Raw genomic sequence first — 6000 nt, 5'->3', positions numbered from 1 at the left:
GCTTAAAACCAGAGTATTGCACAAAGTGGCACGGCAGAAGTAGGGAGAAGCAGAATAAACAGGCCAGTGCTGTTAGGAAGATGACAGACGGGGCATTCCTGCAAAGCTGAGGCCAAAGCCAGAGTCAAGCCCTAACTCTGCAAGAGATGGGAAGTTGGGGCTAGAGCTGCTGATCTCTTACCTTTTTCAGAATGTATCACCTTTATGTTGTTGGGGTTTTTTCCCTTTTATTTGTCTTCAAAAAAGAAGAAAATTATTCTTCATTCTCATACATTTTATGAACTGATGAAATATCTTCATGACTTGTTCTCATCATTTTTTTCTTGTTTAGTATTTCAGCCTGACCACTGTGCCTACAGGGCTAATGAGCTGTGACTGGCAATACAATTAAAGATAGATTCGATGGCATCCTAGCAGACAAAAATGTTTCATTAAACTGAGAAAAAATTGTTGTTTATCTTAGATTAAGCCAGCAGCTCATACTGAATAGACAAGTAAGTGTTTGATAGGAAAAATCAGTGCCATGTCTAAGGGACAGGGAAACTGGGGTTTAATTCTTGGCTCTAGCAGATTTCCAGCAGAGCCCATTACTTTGGGCCAAGAGCATGTTGCCTTGCCTTTTGGAAGATGTGGACGGTTCCGTCTCAGTCTCCCAGAAACTTCCTGACTATTTTCAATAGGGAGGGCTGAGCAGAGCCCGAAGGAGGCTCCACACTGCTTATCATCAGGGCCACTTCCTAGTTCTCCCCACAACTTGGTTTAATAGTAAAACCTTTTGGCCAAGCTAGATCTAAGATAGCCAGGATAAAATTGAAAACCGCAAGATTTATAAAAAACAGTTCCCTCTCTCACCCTGGGTGAGAGAGAGCAAAACTTGTTTTGACTTTACCAAGAGAAAAATTAAGCCTTGGAGTTTGCTACGTAAATCAACTTCAGCGAATTCGCACCAGCTTTGAAAGTAGTCTAGTTTTGAGCAATGCCTGATTCATTGTGGAAGCAGCATATGGAGAGAGAAAGAATGGTAATGAATCAGTTCCTCTAGGATAGAAATATCACATATAGGCATTTCAGGCCGGGTAGGCAGCATCCCCTATTGAAGTTGTGCAACACTTTGCATTTTAATATGGTATCATCACTTGCTTCACTTTGTCAGCTTTTACTGCTTGTCTGAAAGCTCTCACTGGATGCCACAAATTCATTGAGAAGATGTTTTTTCTGGTTTCTTCCAGTGTTTTTTTTTTTCAGACTTGTCAGGAAAAAAAAAAAAAAAAGTCTTTGACATTTACAATGTATATACTTCTATAGCTGTGATTGAATGTGTTGTTTCTGGAGTCCAGTAAAACAATTAATTATGACCTATATGAAAGAGATCAGAAGACTAAAGTTGTTACACAAGTGACAGTGTAGTCCATCTGTTAATGAGTTCACCATAATTGAGTGGGAAGTGTCGAGGGCAAGGATCATTTACACAAGAACTGCTGTTGATTCAAGGCCACCATTATCTCTCAAGGGTCGTCTCTCTTTTAATTCAGATTTAAAAGGTGCGGTGCTTTACAGGTCTCTCACACTTCCCGGGGGTGTCCTTAAAGGACACTGCACCTAAATCCCTCCCATTTACCATCAGCTTTCCCCTGAAACAGAAAATAAACCCTACGGTTTTATCAACTGCCATCTAAGAACTGAGGCACCTCCCAAGGTTTGATTGCTGGAACAAAACAACTTTTTATTTTGCAAAAAGGCTGATACACAGAAATATTCATAATCCTTTCTCTTTTTTCCCCTTCCACCACATGAGAGGTCAGAAGCGTGGGTGCCCACAGTAAATCCGTCTCCCAGACAAGTTCAGGAGGAAGCCAAGAGGGGGGGCAAACCTGGCTGCCCCTCCTGCGGCCACCTCTCAGCAGGAAGACGCTCCCCAGCAGTTGGGCAGCCACAGCATCTGCTAAGTGGCAAAAGGCACCCCCCACCTTCAGCACCATGCCCTCTAAGGCGGCCCAAGGCACACAAGTCCACAACCTCTGGTGACACCATTGCCTAAATACACATCGAAAATACACGGGTTTAACTGGAGACAACCTAGGAAGAACAAGCACATATTTAAGCTCAGAGAGTCAATCTAAAGAAACTAAAAAAAAAAAAAAAAAAGAAAAAAAAAAAAGAAGTGGCTTCTTACAGACACATTTCAATAAATAGAAGGCGAATCACAGTATTAGGCAGCCTATCCTTAACCTCAAGTGAAAGTCCTCCTTACCCTGGCTCTAACTGTTGCTCCAGCACCCAACTTGGTTGGTAGTGTCCTACGCCTGACGCGGTCAGCACATGATGCCTTCACCCATAACCACCCCCCGCTCCGGCTCACAGCTCGGGGGCTGCCCGTGGTGGCCATCAGCCCTTGAGGACAGGCCACTGACAATCTCTGCGGCTGACTCCTCCGCTGCCAGGTTCCTTCCTTCTGGCAGAGCAGAGCTGCTCAGCGCACCAGAGCCAGGCTGAGCACAGCACGTAGTAAATCAAAACCTCTCTTTGCTTATGCTACCAATGACACCTCAGATTACTAGCACTTAATTGAATTTACTTTTTAGCATGCTTTTTACGTTTTGTTTTTCTATCAGCTGAGACAATAAAAATCAATTCCTGTCGGGCAATTTAATTTAGGTTTATATGGTGTTTTATATTCAGATTTTCAATGCTGCAATATTTGAGTGGCAAATCCGTGGAGGACTATTTTTTAAGTACTTCTATGAAATGAAAGCAGAGCCATACTGAGGGTCGGCACTTTAACAAGCAAAATACTTTAAAAACAAAGAAGTATGAAGGAAAAACAATATCCCGGAGAAAAGTTGTTTGGCCAGCTGAAGCAGATTCATTAGAGAGTTCTCATATACCTGCAAGAAACACAGTTACATGTATAAATATTTGGAGGATTGATGACACAGATAAATAGTTTTTTTTTTTTTTTTTTTTTTTCTGCTGAGTTTTACATTAGATGATACAAAATACTGCTGAAATCTTCCTCTTGGGCAAAACTGCCTATCATATAAAAGGTCTTGATTCTAAAAAGTCTTCATGTGCTCAGCTTTGTCGATCAAGGGCAGTCGTGCAGATCCACAAACTGTGTATAACTCACAGTGCATGAATTTAACCATGAGACAGATTGGCTGAGACTCTGCATGGGTCTTGTGGACTGTCCCTCCTGCTCAGGCATGGTGGAGCAGTGTGAGAGCTGTTGTAGGCAGTAAGGGAAGACATCTCAACTACGAGCTAGCACATTACCACTTCCCTGGACAATTACTGACTTTAATATATTTTACTTTTCCCAGAGGATTTAATAACCATCTGGAGATTCCTCCCCCCCCCCCCCTTGTTGATAGGCTTTTGCTGCTTCCTGGAGGAATGCTTATTTGGAGGAACAGGCCTTTAAAAAGAAGTATTTAGTGTTAAGGAGTTCAGCATGGGGAGTAATTTTACTTTAGCAGCTGTAAATATTTCTAACAATTTTAATAATTCTAATTAGACTGTGTAATAACATGTATGAATTAGTTGTCCATAGGCAAGTAACATTTTAATAGGTGTCCCTCCACAGTGGAACAAGGCAAGTCCATAAATTTCAGGGCTATGTACTGTGTGTCTAGTGGAAGTGTCGTTCCTGTTTTGCCAAGGTGCAGTGCAACACTAGACAGGGAATAGCTGCTCTGTACTTTGGGATATTAATTTATGACTGGAAGGTGACATTTTGATCCTTAATTCACCCACTTGGACAAGTTTGCTTTTGCTAGACCTACAGAAGGTTTCCATTGATATTTCCACCTTTTAAAAAATTAAGTGCCTCACCATCAGTTCCTGTTAGTGTTATTTTCTTTATTTTACCTTCTGCAGTGCTGGAACCACCCTCACAGGCTGCACCATGGGTGGTTGCATTTCCACCCAGCACCACATTGTTGGGGGCATTTGGAGGTTGAACCAAACCCTCTTTGGTCCTGGAGGTGCCAGTGTGTGTCCGAAGCAGGCATGTGTATATGTATATAAAGCATGCATCAATACACATATATCACATATATACATATATTTATACTCTCAGGTGGGCTGGGAAAGCACCAGGCTGGCACCTGATCTTAAGCTGGGTTTCACAGTTGTGATTTTTTTTCTCCTTGGCACCTCTGCCCTGGACTTCTGTATTGCCTCTCCTCTGGCCCCGTGTTGCTCTGCATGTGTCCTGGAGGCAGTGGTGGGAGAGGGTCCTAGGGCTGCAGCCAGCAGCTGTCCTCTCTCCTGCCGTTTTGAGCCTGGATGAAAATAATATAGGAGAAGGATTTATAAATAAGAACACATGCAGCATTACCCTTCAGAATATATTCATCCATTGGCTTGATATAAACTAAGGAAAAGCAGGGTACGTCCTCCACAAATAAGGTCCAGCCATTCTGGTAAGAGTTGAGTTGTCTCAGCTCTGCACAAATTTGGCAGGTTCCAGAGGGGAGAAACTTTCTGCTTCTCAATATTTTTCTTGCTACTGATTACATCTTCCTCCACTTCTCCAAAAAAATAACTTCTAGAATCCACATGCAGGCTTCCAGGCTCAGCCTGCCAAGCTCCTGGGGACATGGCAGGGGGGAGACAGAGGTGGTGGGAAGAGGAGAAGAAAGGACACATGCACAGAGACAGCATGCACCATGTCTTCTTTTTTTTTAAAAGACAAGAAAACTCTTTACACCAAAAAAACCCACAAAGAGTTTCGGTTGCTGAAGCTGTGCCATGAACGTTAAGCAGTGCTGCTGGGTCGGGGTGGGGGGGTGATAGCCCTGTCCTTGCGTGAAGATCCCTCGTACAGGAGAACACTACCTGCTGCCAGTTTAGGCTCTACATCTGGCTTCCGAATCCTGGAGAAAACCTTTTGGTTCTGTGTCAGGTTGGATTTGAACATGCCAGAGGCATGGCGGTACCTCCCGGGGGTCTGAGCAGTGACAGAGGGCCTGTTGGGGGAGGAGGGCAAGGAGGGCTGCTCCCCTCAGCCCCCAGGAGCAGGGGTTTCTGCAGGGGGCGCAAGCCGGGGGCTCTGCCCCGACTGAGCTGCAGGCTGGATTTAAAGCAGGTGCTGGGTGCCTCAGCTGCAGAGGGAGAACGGCACCACCCAGCCAGGCACAACCCCATGGCCTCCTTCTGTTACTGATTTTATTATCAACTGAAATTAAATTGTGTTTGATTTTAAGTATAGAATTAAGGGATATTTTAGTAAAAATAATTTATTTTATTGTATTTTGAATCTAGCAACCGACTGCTACTCTAAAATTCCCTGTACAGCCCCGTACCAAGGCCGAAGGGATTGGCTGCAATTGTCTAGTAGAAACAGTTAAAACATAGGTAACCAAAACACAAGATGATTTGTAAGCTGATTTATAATACATACATAGGACTAGAAGAATGCAAGTAGTTTCAAGGTCTAGGATTAATGGGAACTGAGGGAAGTAGCCGTAACAGCTTGCAGGTACCTGCCAAGAAAACTGTGTCCTTAAGCAGAAGGTAATTCCGGCAGGGGGAGATCACGACCACCGACTCATGGACCACCTACTCACATTACACCCCAGACCCATTTCTAGACATTTCTAACCTCTACTGCGCAGAATCGGAAGTAGGAGGAGAATATGTTAATGATTTCTTGGAAGTTGTATGCTTATGTAAGAAGACTTAATGAATATGTATGAGTGAGTTCTATATAAGGTGCACGATTCTGGTGCCTGGCACGTGTTGTTGGTGAGAGCACTCCCCTACACGTCCGGCCGTCAATAAAGAAGTGTCTGCTTATCTACATCAAATTGGTGTCGATAAGTTATTTTTATCCCGGATTTCGGTGACACTTCCACTAGTTTTGCATCACTGCAGCGTCAGCAGAACCGCTGCTGAATTTCACCAGGCAGGCGCAGGCCCAACTGCATCTGAAGAGTGGCGTTAGGAAGGAGAGGCGGCTGCCGCCATGGCAAGGAAGGAGGCGTGACTCCCCTGGCT

The sequence above is a fragment of the Athene noctua genome, chromosome 2 (assembly GCF_965140245.1).
Source record: "Athene noctua chromosome 2, bAthNoc1.hap1.1, whole genome shotgun sequence".
NCBI classification, from domain to species: domain Eukaryota; kingdom Metazoa; phylum Chordata; class Aves; order Strigiformes; family Strigidae; genus Athene; species Athene noctua.
This window is presented reverse-complemented; position numbering follows the sequence as displayed.